The sequence below is a fragment of the Dermacentor andersoni genome, chromosome 5, assembly GCF_023375885.2.
Source record: "Dermacentor andersoni chromosome 5, qqDerAnde1_hic_scaffold, whole genome shotgun sequence".
Taxonomy (NCBI): domain Eukaryota; kingdom Metazoa; phylum Arthropoda; class Arachnida; order Ixodida; family Ixodidae; genus Dermacentor; species Dermacentor andersoni.
The window spans coordinates 92,878,791-92,893,234 of record NC_092818.1 but is presented as its reverse complement, the minus strand read 5'-3'; the positions used below and the strand labels follow the sequence as shown (position 1 = coordinate 92,893,234).

Sequence of the window (14,444 nt, the reverse complement as noted above, 5' to 3'; positions counted from 1 at the left end):
AGGTGCTCCGCAGCTGCTGGGAACTGAGGGCCATTGGTTAATTGAAGGTATCATCAGGGAGGTTGTGGTCAAATACTGCACCCGGGAGGCCAATTCCTGTTCTGGTGAGGGAGTGTCTTTGTTCAGCTTAGTGGGCCTTCCTAATTTGGTCGTACCTGGATTACTATAGCCCATTTCATTCTCGGCATCTTTCGCCGGCGTCAGACGTCACTCCAAGCCTGCAGATGCAGTACAATGGAGAACGGAAAAAAAAAAACTGAGGAGGGAATTTGAATTTCCAACTACCCCAACCGAGCATTCGACGTAGCTCAGTAAGATAATCCCGCAGGTGGCTAGGCTACGTTGTCGCCGAAAAGTACGGCCCAGAGGGCCCTACATACCTAAGAGGTCCGCTGATTTGTCCGCCTTTGGTTGCACGATATAGTGTCAATTCTCGGTGGCCGGAACCTCTTGTTTCCTGAATGTCACGCATGCAAGTGGCCTTGAACGCGCCTAGGTACACGATATATTTTCGCTGAACTTGAACAGCACTTAACACTAGTGTGCAAAAATAAAAAAAGGAAAAGTTTTCAGAGCTTACCGAGAGGCCCCGAGTCGCGTATCATCCGCTCGTCGCGTCTGCTTGTCTCTTGGTGGCCGAAAACTAGCGCTGCCGGGCAGCTACTCATAATGGTCAGTCGCGCCGCCGTATCAATGCCGCTCTGAGCCTCGCGCAGAGCAGGCGACCTTGACAACTCCCAGTAGTGTCTTCAGCCTTTCTGCAGCTTTGGACAGCGGTTATACTAGAGCTAATGAGAGGGAGGAAATGGGGGGGGGGGGGGTAACTGACCACGCAGTTTTTCTGGGAATGATGTGGGCCTAAGCGCTAGCGAGTTGGGAATTGTATGCCTCATTTAACCTACAGTGGTGCCTTCTTCAGTCAGACATGGTTTGAACATTCCACGCGTGTAAGAAATTGACGGCTCTGCTACCGCCGCGGTCGCAATAAAATGCTCGGGAATACAAACGAAAATAAGCGAGAAAGAATAAGTCCAGACGTAGACGAAAGGAATGGACGCATATACGATCGTTCTGACGTGCTGAAAATATGTGTGTTGACTTTAGAGCTAGGTGTTGTTGCTACTTGTTTTCCCCTATTCTTTGCGTGAATACTGTAAACAAAAACCTTCCCGTCATTTTTCTCTGTACCTTTTGGGCTGAAATTTCGCATCCTCAAAGAAAGCCCGTTCGGGCAGCGCGCCTCGTAAGTTACTGCGGATAAGTGCTTGGGCATTTGTGGTGTTATGTAATGTGTAGTACCAACATGTATTCGCGTATTACGTTCCCCGAATACGTTTTCAAGATCTGTATCAGCTAGCTTCTATGTATTGTGGGCTTATACAGAGGGAATCGCGGCAAGTGCAGATGTTCGTAATTGGTATGCGTTATTTTTCTAGTGTGGTCACTAGAAAACATGTGCAAGGTATGTCGGTATTGTGTGTTTGCAAAGCCCTTTTCGTAAATATTACGTGTTTCACGATATAGTGTAAATTCTCGGGGGCGCTAAGCTCTTGTTTCCCGAATGTCACGCATGTACGCAGTCCTGAACGAGCCTAAATGCACGATACATTTTTGCTGCATTTGAACGGATATTAACACTTGTGTGTAAAAACAAAAAAAGGGAAAATTTTTCAGCGCTTACCGAGAGGCCCCGAGCCCCGTATCACCCGCTTGTCGGGTTTGCTTATATTACAAAATTGGTATTAAATATCACAATTCATGTTGATGTATGTCTGTACTTGTATGAATGGGCGTTTTAGATGTTGACGCTTCGGCGCATTCCTGCTATAGACCGCGCACGTGGTTTGCTTATGAGCTTCCTGCGTTTTGTGCGCTCTTTGTGTGCTTCGCTATTACTTTTTTGGAATATTCTTCGCTTTCTTTGGGCTTCTTGATCCCTCGGAGATCACCATGATCGCCTCCGACTAAGCTTCAGCAAACGTGAGCGAGTGTTTCGAATTCACTTGGTTCGTTCATTGCGACGGGCAGCAAACAAAAGCGCGCAACTGCGTACAGCTCTTGTGCGTGTCTTCCGCGCGCCTCCATGCTCGTTCTCGTTCCTAGTACTATCCCTCCGTTGTGAAAATTGGTTGTACAGCACTAGATTTGTGGTGTCGAACATGTAGTTTTGTCCTGGTTTTACTGCGCGGTGCGCTTGTGGCGACGTAAAGCAGCTATGACGTGCCAGCTAAAACAGGGCACGTTGTATGGCACGACTTTTGACGCGGTGTTCGAGGACCTATAAGGCTCCTGCTTTGCCCATGGGGTGCTGCGAAAATGGTGCTAAAAAGCGCCCTCTGTCCTGAACTGGGTAGTACCATAGCTCGGTCGTCTGCTTCGGAAAGCGCGTTTACAATATGAACCCGCCACTTTCGGTATTGTTATACCACGGCTTGCAGCAAATATCGGGCTCCCAAGATTTCTTCAGGGGAGGCACGCTACGTAAATGCACGAAATTGTGCAACGCTGAATACGTGTATGCAGTTCAAGAAATAAGTGGCGAAGTTTTAGCGCGGTGTCAATCGCAAGAGAAACGAGTCGCGTACGAAGTTGAACTTCAGCTAAGGTTTGCACGCTGCTAGATTCAGGCACATGAACAAGAGGAAATGCTTGCTATAAATGAATTCACAGCAGCGATAAGCAGACATAACGTGTACAGATCTGCTCGAGCGCGCGACAGTACGCGCCGCGACGGCAGCGGCCTTTCTACACTCTAAAAACTAGGAAGGGTATCGCAGGAGTGAAGCTGCCGGTTCACTCTTCAAAGCGTCGTTTTACTCTCGCAAAATGTCGAGGAGAGTGAAATGCATTGTTCACTCTGTCACCAAGGAGAGAGTGAAATGTGCTTTTCACTCTCCCCTTCAGAGAGAGGGAGTGAAAAGACTCTTGCGACAATAGAAAAGAGAGACTCTTGCGGCAATAGAAAACAAAACGTAGCGTAATCTTCTGCTTCAACTGTAGGTGGCTGGCCCCGAACATGGCAATGTATCATTCATGCACGCTGAGCAAAGAACACATCGTTTTGCTTCTAAGAGAACAGGCCGCCGCAGTTCAAAGGAACGCGTAGCGAGCGCTCTACTTTTTCACTCGGAGTGGCTCCACCGCGCGCGCGCGCGCGCGCTCAAGATCGCGGAACAACACAGCACTGAAGAAAGGTGATCGTCCAGCGAGCAAAGGCCAGCCGAGGGAGATCGTGTGTCGGCCATCTCGCGTCGCCACGAAAACACGACAGTCGTTCGTCATGCCTTGGATATAACAACAAATCCTCCACGGTAAGTGAATTCTAACTTAGGTGCACATTCTCCGTATATGTCATGCTATCGCCAGGAAGTCGTCGCTGCGCTTAGCCGACGCGATTGACAAAGCACTAGGCGTACGCGCTGTCTCTCGATGTCAATCGAAAAAGCCAGTCGTCGCGATAACTGCATGTGATTTTATCACTTTGCCGTTGTCCGTAAGAGCTTTAAAAATCGCAAACGCTGCCAGAACTATGGTATGTTGAATAAGACGCCAGGCGAGAGGACGCTTAAAATGGTTAGTTCACCAGTCCGTGATTCCGAGCCAATGCGGAGCGTGATTAGCGTGCGTTTTGTGTGTTTGAATTTATTCAGTTTGGCAGTCTACTGTGTACGGAACGCTGTTGAACTAAGGAATCACATAACAGAAGGCGTCATTTTGCTGGCAGCATGCTTTCTTTTTATAAATAAACCGCGCGCTTGACGGTGTCTCGCGCAGGGGGAATCTGCCACCACTGAAGTTACGTGCAGCACCAGTGCTAGTTAGAAACTTTGCCGCAGGCATTCAGCTGCATGCTGCAAGAGGTCAGTTGGGCGCGTTATCTTGAACTTACTGAAAACGCATGAGGAATCCATGTTTTATGCTGTAAAAAGTATAAACCCCATATAAGCGATCTTGCGCGCGGCAGCTACAAGCGACGCGACGGAGATGGCTGTCGCGTTCGCTCGTCGCCTACAAGTCGTACTCCGTGCGAGCGACGATCTTGAGCGACGCCTCCCCGGTGTTGCCGGCATGAGGGCTGCACTCACGCGTGACGCGTGCTTTAGTAATTTACGTTGATGTATTTTACTATAAAAAGTAGCATAAAATATTTCCGGAGGTCTTGCAGTACGTTCTTATCCTTGCACGTATAAAAATTGAATCATTTGCTCGTTCCGCGCGACAATCGGTAGTATTTGAGCGATGTATGTACTAGTACATCCAGTTCCGGCTTCGCGCTATTGGCTAGTCGCTCATAGCACTTCTGGGCGACGAGCGACGATTTCTAGATTTCCAGAACCGAGTCATCTGTTCAAGCGACGGCCCGTTTTGTCGCTCGAAGCCGTCGCTCGTCGCCGTCGCGCACTAAATCGCTCTCACAGTGTTTATCCCTAAGACTGAACTGTTTTTGCTCATGTTGAAATGGTGTGATTATAGGTCTGGTTTTGTCTCCTGTTGCGGTTTTCGTGCACGGTGCGAAACTGAAAAGGATGCTTATGGTCTACGAACTCGGTGAATTGTCGAGCAGCTAGTTACGCATCGGCATCGAATATAACGGCTGCTGTGTGGAATTACAATTGCAGGGGCGCTTTGCATACGCTTATTGTTTTGGACATGCCTGTGCATTTGCTAATATGAGTTGGCGTGTCAGAGTTATGTCATATGAACAGCTAAATCAGCCTTCCTCTGGGGGTTACAAGCGTAATGTGTGCATTTTGCTATAGCATGGCAGATCAAGATGTGTTTATCGCTTGAATATTTTTAGTAGAGAAATAAAATATCAAAATAAAATGTTGCTTTAATTCCGTGTTACCAGTCTGTCGTACACAGAACAATAGGTTGGTGTAATAAACTAATAACTGCGGTTTAACTGCAACCTTTACATGCCTACAAGAATCTAAAATGCTAGATTTCAAACTGCAGCAGTAGTCGGGTCTGTCAAAAATGAACTCCACTGCGCACCTCATGCATGAAAATAAGTTCATGCCTTTTAGTAAGCTTAGATGCAGGCCGCAGTGAACTTGTTAGTATTGAAATGTGGGTAAGCTTGCCATAACAAGCCTTGTTGCCCTTTTTTATAGGCACATCCATATATCCATTGAGCTGAAGGACAATATTTTCATCCCTACTGAGCATCATGTTTGCAGCTATAATCCTCAAATTAGGGCTTCAGCAGTGGCACAACCAGGGATGGTGCGGGAGCGGGGGAGGGGGGGGGCACACTGGGCACGTGCTTAGGATGTGTCACAAGTGGTGTTTGCGATACACCAGACTCATGACAGACCTATGACGTCTGAAAATGACCAATATTCTATTCATTAGCAGGAGTATTCTAACATTCATGAAAAACAAGGATGAACTGTGGTTTATTTGTTTTTTTGCTTAAATCTAAAAATTGAAGTTAGTTTAGCAGTTGACTGTTGCAGTCATTTGGATGTTTTGCATGCATTTCACTAGGAAGACTAAGAGCTAAGACTTTTTTATTGCCATGGCCTTGACTGTCTTCATGTTGTTTTGCACCACGCCCTTGTGTTGACTTTTGCATACAATATTTTTCAGGCACCCGCTTTATATAACGCAAGAAGGCAGCTGCAAGGACACGAGGATGTGAAAGAGCCAGTGCAGCGCGACTGCACGTAGTGCAGAGGAGCCAATGCCAAAAAATCAAAATACATTGGCATGTTACTTGGACAAGAAAACTAGTATGTGGGTATATTGGGTGTACCATTTGACCAAATGTCAACAAAATCAAGATACAGTATGTTACACGAAGATGAAAATTCTCACGTGCTCCAGGCAGTCATCTTAACATGGTATATTTATGTAATGTCTCTGATTTGAAAGTCAAATCAAGTATGCTCTCTGGAGACAAACACATAGCAGCAAGTGTCATTGAAAAGTTAAAAATGTGTTTTAAGAAAGCTGATTAGTTCTGAGAAGTGACTGCTTTTTGTCTTGCCTCTCAACAGATATATCCATGTGATAAAAAAATAGTGGTACAATAAAATTGCATATTTGCTTAGCGACATGATACATACTTGCAATGAGCACGGTGCCTGTGTTTACTATAAAAAGCAACAGCCCATGCTTGGTTAGGTTAGGCCCACTACAACATGCAGGCATGGGTGATTGGCGCTTTTTTTATTTCTGTGTCGTGAGGTTTATTGACGTGCGTATAGGTGCAGTGGCACGCAGTATGGCTAGTACAAAAAAAAGGGGGGGGGGGGGGCAAATATATGTAGCTCACTGTACACGACACAGGGCAAAGGAAATCCGTGTTCAGTAACTATGTTAAATGCCATGTACGTAAATTTTACAACGCTACTTGTTCGAAGCGCGCACAGGTGCATATTGAAGAAAAGTTTCCAGGGTAGATAATTTAGTTCGTAATTTACACTAATTATGCTCTAACCATGAGACATAATAATTTGAATATACTGCACGGAAAAACCTAGAGCGAATTAAATTGTGTGTCAGCTTCGTGTGTATACATATAGTCTTTCCTATGCATTAGGTTTTTTGCGTAATGCATTAACAGTTGACAGCCTATCTTATGATGTGTACTCTGTTTACATTACAGTTGTTTATTAGTTTACTCGTTTGTTTTCTGACTGATGAAATGCCGGCATATATATTTTCAACATTTGACATAACCCTGTATGTTTTGCAGGGACAACCCAGGACGTGCATTTCTCAGCACCCAGTCAACTGCCAAAAGTGACTCAAACACAGGCCACCAGTAAGTGGACATCAGTTGCAATTTCACATTATGCAGTTGGCGGCTGCCTTGTACGGAGGTTTTTTTTTTAATGAGATGGTGATGTCGTTCTAATGTACATTTTGACCACAAAGGTGCGATCATGTCTCACAGAGGCATATATGGTTGCTATTCTCTGCGAGGGACGTGTTCTCGTGTTTGTGAAGCATTTGTGTTTGGCAGTATTGTCGCCCAATGAGTCGGATATAAACACTAACTCGCCACTGCCGGCAAGTAGTTGCGAGAAACACATTATGACGCTGTAAAGTTATTTCATTAATTCGAAGGAAAGTTTTGCAGCAGGAAAAAAGGTTACTATTCCAGGTAAACATGTCTTTTTCTCACAGGTTATTTAGCCAAATTGTGGATGCATGAAATTCGTGACTTGTGAATAGATTTTAATTTATTCTTTAGTAATGCTTCTAAAAGAGACTAGAAATAGCATGTGACTACCTCTGCAATCAGCAGACCATACATTTACAGTCATAAGTGGCAGTTCCATGCAGTCTGGCACTTTATATAACCTTTCCTTTCAGCAACATTGGAACTGGTGGCTGCGTTTTCAGAAGGAGAAGTGCACTTGACACTGTATATGAATGTGTGAATTCGGTTTTCTTTGTATGTGTCGGCTCACTGACAAACAGTGCAAAAATCTGTTGTACCATGAGCCTGACGACGCCTTCTGCTGCTAGAAATGCGGCACTTCATATTTTATAGTACTGCATGACATTTAAATCAAAGCTACCACATAAAATGATCAAGAAAACTAACCGCTGTTATAGCTGTTTTCCTCAAAGAACGCTTGTCCTTTATGGGCTGTGTTAATCTGAGCTCTCCACCGATGTTTCAGTAGTATTATCCCTTAGTGAGTGAGAGATTGGGGGCAATTAATTGTGTTAAGTGTTTAAGTGGTGTCCTAATTATGTGCATTTGTTCCAACAAAGTTGTCTAGATTACTTTATTGTGTAGTGTAAAGCTTATGAAACCATCAGCAACTACTGAGTTGCTAACACGCATATGGATTTGTCACTATACAGGTGGAACTCGGCTGTACCACTGCAGTGCTGTGGAAATTGCCTTCACCAGCGGCTTTGCAACAGCTGTTTCGCAGCATGTCGGTATGTGGTAATTTATAATTATGTTGGGATGGGCTAGTATTATGGACCACTGCTATTCTGTATTGTGACAGATCCATATGATAAGGGATGAAATGGGCGCAGCGAAAACCTTTGAATTTTTACTATGGTACATAAACAGGCTCTCCTTTTCGTCACTGGAGCAGGAGAGAAGGGCATGCAGGCACTCCTGAATGTACATATATTTCAAAACATGAGAGAGACACACACACACACACACAATTAAACTAAAGGCAGGGACGTTCCATCTTTCATCTTGAATTGAATTGTGCAGCACAAAAATACAACACAGACCACAGAGAAGCACACATGTTAACAGGTTTGATACACACGTTAGTTCAACAGATTTGATACTTCAACTGTGCTATTTTACACAAGGGAGAAGGGAAAGGGAGAAAATCTGAAAAAAAAGTGGAGTGGAAAAAAAGGAATCGTGCCAAAAAGCATGAGAAGCATCGCGCAGCCAAGATCACCAGCAGGACATCTAAAAAGCACTCTGATAAAATTACATACAGGACAACCTTACGTATAGTTTGTTTCAATCAACTCAGATCACATGCAGCCATTACTGCAATCAAGTTGTTTCCTTATGTCATGTGAGGGAATGATGTGGGCCCAAAAAACTGTTTAGAGCTGAAGGATTATGTTCCATTCTAGCCTCATTGCCTGCTTTTTTATCATATTGTTATCAGCTGCTTATGTTAGGGACAAAAAGTAAGAGTACGAACTGTTTCCCGATTCGCCATTCCACACATGTCTTTGTGACTATATGTACATGCAGATGATCCATAGTTGAAAAATATTCAGTACAGTAGAATCTCATTACAAGATGCACTTGGTTGTAAGAGACATCTGAAAATGGTTTGGTTGGTTTTCCAATGTTTGCCACGTTAACAATACTGTGTACAAGAGACACCTTTGTTACTAAGGATGACTTTTTAAGTATTCACTACTTCGAAGGGACACAACCCAGACACATTCACTTTGTGCAACTTGTGTGCTCCGAAGGGCGTAAAGATCACGCAATCCTTACACAAGTCAATCGCGCATGTCTCTTTTAGCATGAACCAGAAAAGGAGGGCAACGAGGACAGTGCAGGGCAGAAAGTGTCGGCAGTTGAAGCTGACGAGCGTCTAAGAGCACCTCAAAGGTACTGCGAGCAACAAGGCTTGCAAAGTGAAGTGTTTAAATTCCAGAAGTTGGGAAGGAAGCTAACACAATCTACAGTCACTAAAAAGCTGTGAATGTCTGCTTTAAAGGGCCCCTAAACCACCGAGGTTGAAATTTAGTTGCGGTGTTGCAGTTCTACACAATAAGGCAATGAACAGGTAGCCACGAGAATTTTTCGAAACGGAGCAGTAATAGTGGAGCTACGTGTGTTTGATTATCGAAAAGTAGTCCCCACTCATTTTACTCTTTCATCTGGTACACGCCATATGGACAGTATCGTCTTTTCCTTGCCTAGTACACCTCCAAATGTTACGGGACAGGCCAACACCAACAAGCTCTGTTGCTGCCGCGCTGGCCCGTCGTCCTGCGAGGGGTGGCGCTAATACAACGGAACTGTATGGTGACTCGTGTTGAAGAGCCTCATAGGGAGACCCTTCTGTTGACGTTTCTGTTCTTTGCCCCCATTGGCTGCCCACAATGGCATCGCGCGCAACGCGACGAGGAAGAAGGAGTGTGTGTATTTGCTTGCAGGCCTTGCCGGCAGTCGTACACTTTCGTTCGACCAATCGACAGCACCGGAAACTGGTGACATCATCAGAGACAGCCTGGTGACGTCAGGACAAACTGGGGGGTGCAGGATAGGTCCAGAGAGGCGCACGGGGTCATTTTCTTCATATTGTGGTGTTCCGGCAGTGCTACGCACTCTGGCATTTGGCTTCGTCGATCGTGACGGCATTCTGATTTCGATACGCGTGTTTACTTGAAATGTTCAAAAAATGTTGAGAAGTGGTTTAGGGGCCCTTTAAGCCACCCTGAGCATTTATTCCTTCAGATATATTAAAACATACTTTAGTGATGATGCATAATAAAGTGATCTAGTCTGGCTCCTCAGTGTCTCAAAATTTTTGGTTTCGAGAGACATGTTTCCCGTGCCTCTTGAATATCTTCTGATGAGGCTTTACTGTAATATACACAAACAATTGTGTAACTCCTCCTGCAAGTATTATTCATTAAGCCCGGTCACTTATGTGCAAAGCTTGTGGTTAAGTCTTGACGTCCGTACTTTTTAGAGCTATGTTTATTAATTCATGCTGTTCTTATTGGTTCTTCGATGCAGGAGACAATGCCTACGAAATTATTGGCCCTGATCATGAGAGCCCTCAAGGGGCAAACAACATCTCTGTTGCAGAAGTGAGCCCGATACCACTTGGAAGTTACCATGACAGATGACACGGCAGCAATAGATACAGAGACTGCCATGTCTACTGCAGCTGCAACAGTGTACGAGGCAAGCAGCAGCGCGTCAGCATCAGCAGCAGTGTCAGAAGGAACCACACCAGGCCTGGTAGAGCAACATGTGTGCGATCACTGACTTTTTTTGTAGTGGATACAACTCATTTGCTCAACATACAAAAGCTTTTCACCACGACTGTGAGCCAGTGTTATTGTGCAGCAAGTGCAAGACTAAGTTAGGTGTTATAACACAGTACAAGCATCACTTTAATATATGCAAATGCAAACAGATTACAGTTGTTGCCTCCCCAGCCAGCCCACATAGTGACAACAACGTGGAACACATGGTGGGACACACCTCTCTCCTATTACAAGATAGTAGAGACTGTCAGTGTTGTTGCTAGATTGACTGGTCTTTGTAGGCAACTAGAAGGACAACACAGGTGTCATAAGATTGTTGTTGATGTTGTTGTTGAAGAGGTAAAAAAGAAGTTTGATGCAGCTGAAGTGCCAACTGATATTGAGCAAATCAAAGGCAACCACCTGAGAAAGCAACACTATCGAAATTTGGGTATCTATGTGCCGCCAACTCTGGTAAGAATGGCATAGGACAGAAGTGTGACGAAAATCACACAGACACTGCTGTTGCATCACTGGCCACAGTGAGCAGCGACTTGTAGGGCAAGAGAGTCAACTGAAACTAACATTATGATATAGTGTCATGCTCCCATGTGACCACTTTTCAAGTTATTTTGCAAGATACAGCTCAACCTGCAGAAACGAGACTGCAACTTGTCTGTAAAAAAGCTTTCACAAAAAATTATTCATAACACTATTAACATAGCAGTATCTTTTTTTTTGTGTCGGTTCGAGGTTCCCGGCTGTCCATTAATGCAAAAATTGAGGAAATAAAGAACATGTGTCGTACTTACACCTTTTTAACAAGTACGAGGGGGACAGAACTTTTCTAGTCATGCATCTTCATCATACTATCAAGTTTTTAAATGCCTTTTATAATTATTATTACCAGTTATATCTGAGTGCATTGTATGCATGTAGCAGGTGTAAAATCAGGTCAGTTGGATCAGATGCCTTATCTGCAAGCGAGCCCTATATTCAAGAAATTTGAATTAACATAGTTACGTTAGAGACGCAGTCTTTCAGCACTTTATAGCCTGTGGTTTAAGCATTGCTCAATACTTTTGTGGGTGGCAATTTCAACCGGCACAGCACTGCGCTTTGCCACAGTCACATTTGTCTTCAAAGCGGTGTTTACCATTTGTGTTGATCTCTTTGTGTATGCATAGAGCAAGTTCTTAATTTATATTTTTCTGCATTCTTGTGCTTGCACTAAGCTTGTATAAGGCAGTTACAAAATGTGCGTCACTATAACGAACTGTTCTGTTGAGCTTACACTTGCAAATAATCGTGTTCAGATGGCCGCACTTCTATGCGGGTGCACCGCTAGCTTTGTGTATGTTCTCATGTTTGTATAAAGCTTATATAAGCTAGTTAGAAAATGTACGTCACTAAGCGCTATGATATTTTTTAAAGAACTGCTTTGTTGGTTTTACACCTGTGAGTAATAGTACTCGGGTGGCACTAGTCATGTGTAGGTACACAGGGACCATTTGTATACATTATGCTCATGTAAAGCAGTTACAAAGTGTATGTCACTAATTACTGTGATATTTGTTGAATTGCTGTGATGGTTTTACACATGTGAATAATAGTGGTCAGGACACAGTACTTGCGGTGTATAGTTGAATTTATACACTGCCAAGACATGGGCTGTATACGTACCAAAAGAAATGTATGTCATTATATTGTTGTGATTATTACTGTTTGGATTTTATTAAACTGTAATAAAATTGTTTCTTGTATCTATTGAGGTATGGCAATTTGTCATGCAACCAAACTGAGGACCTGAACTTGTGCATACAAATAAACAGCTAATTTAAGAGTATACTGCTCATATTCTGCTAAACCAGTTTAACAAATCTTGTACTACAATGCTGGAAAAATGACAGAGCTGACTCGGATGTACAGAAAAAGTTCTGCACTGGCTGAAGGACTGCCCCACACTGGAGTTCGTAATGTTGCGTTTATTGGAGTAGAACAGAAAGTGCACTTCTATTAAAAATGCGACAGTCGGTGCAGAAACATAAGGCAGACGAGCGGATGTGGCACATTTTTTTCAGGGCCCTCCATGCCTACTACTGCATTTCTAGTCTTCCTGTGCTCTGCGTATAAGCCCCTGTTCAGCCAAGGTATTTACTCCATGACAGTTGTTCTACTGGGTTCGTAGCAATATTGAAGAAAAAAATTCAATGGTTTTCAAGGACTTTCGAGGCCCCGACACAGTAACTTCAAGGACCTCGTGCAATGTGTGTAGTAGTTTTGACAGGCAATAACTTGTTCAAGAACACCGTTAACTTTAACGCAAACAAAAGAAAACAAAACAAATCGCATTTCAGTGATTTCAAACATTTGAAAGACTGCTAATTTGCCTTTCACCACCCACCACTAAATGCACACAAGGAAGCATTTCAAGAAAGCGCTCAAAGTTTTTCTGCAATAGCACAATTAACTACTTGGACCTGCAACATTTGCAGTTTTTGAATACTGTTTGGTTTGACAGTGTATGTGATGTCATCTGTTGCCTCAGCTTTTTTCACCATCAAATAAGCAATAGTCATTTCTAATTTCTTTTTATTGTGTCTGTCGCTCTCAATTTACTCTTCACGGCTTCTCTTCGAATGCCTCAACTGTTGAGCTTCCTGCTTCTGCTCCTCCAAGCACATTTGTCGCCGGTTCCATGTGCATAAAACTGGTATCTGCAGCTCCTTTGTAATTTCAACTTTAAGGATGTCGCTTTCCTTCTATTACCTCCAGAGACAATTTTCTGTGACATGCGAAAGAGTGTCACAGAAGGGAAAAAAAGCGCTTGGCAATGTCTGCTAAGTCTAGCCAAGTGTACAAGTTTAAGGACTTTCCAGTACTTCTAAAAATTCAAGGGTTTTCAATGCCTTGAACATGGCATTTTAGAAATAAAGGATTTCAAGGATCGCTACAAACCCTGGATTCTAGCACCTAAATAATTTTACAAACTTATTTTGGCATGGAGTTACGAAATTCATGCTTTCTAGCTAACGCTGCACTATCTCTGTACAGTGAAGCCACGAGAGCGCAACTATTTTGGAGTAAAGAAAAATACTGAAAGCTTTTAATACCACTCTTCTTTTTTTCTATGGAGCTTCGTATTGCCTAGTTAAGTTTACGAATGTGCCTGGTTTTGGCGGGCGTTTCTTCGACATTTTCTGGAAGAAGCAGATGTCTAGCCCCCGTATTCAGAAATGTATCTTAATACAAAGCTCATGCTTGACTTGATATAAACGACGCCTGGTGCGAACGTCCCCCAAGACGCTCACTGCCTTTCTTTTGGTGCGTTCACGACTTGCGTCGTTTAGATCAAGTCAAGCATGGGCTTCAAGTTATGATGCATTTCTGCATATGGGGGTAAGCGTGCACAATTCCGGGCTACGCACTGTGCCATTGACACTGAGAGAAAACGGGGAAAACAGAGCTAACCACTTATGCTCCTAATCTTTCGCGTACCTGTGGTGTGCGTGTATCGTGGAAGAAGAAACAGCACAAACACAAGGACGAAAAAAAGCATCAACCACACCAGCGCTTCGTGGTGTGGCATGTTTTTGCGTCGTCCTTGTGTTGCGCTGTTTCTTCTAAAATGCTCAACCAACTAGCCGGCAAGTCCATCCTGTGCATATATAAATTGAACACACGCATGAGTGTAGATGGTCTTCGAAGCTTTTAGAACGAGCACTGCCACAGGATACGAGCAGTGCACGCGTAACAAGTGGACACATTAGTCATTTAAACATGCGTGCCAATGCATTTGACGCGGCTATCGGCATAAGCAGTCTCCAAATGCTGGAATGCATGCGCTTCAAAACGCTAACGATCCGCTGCTAATGCAGGACAACAGCTCACAGCGGACTGAACCAAACTCTAAACTAATGCACTTGAAAAGAACGCCTACACGGCAGCGTGAGGCACGTCGAAATGCCTGGTACTGGCGTCGCAGTTGCTCA

General features: G+C 43.9%; 1 long non-coding RNA gene across 1 annotated transcript; it reads left to right on the top strand.

The window, feature by feature from the left end:
* Positions 1-6,261: 6,261 nt before the first annotated feature.
* On the top strand, positions 6,262-11,865 carry LOC140218366 (uncharacterized). The gene is made up of 3 exons (XR_011894643.1): positions 6,262-6,775; positions 7,831-7,911; positions 10,217-11,865. It is a non-coding gene; the product is annotated as an uncharacterized lncRNA (long non-coding RNA).
* Positions 11,866-14,444: the final 2,579 nt, after the last annotated feature.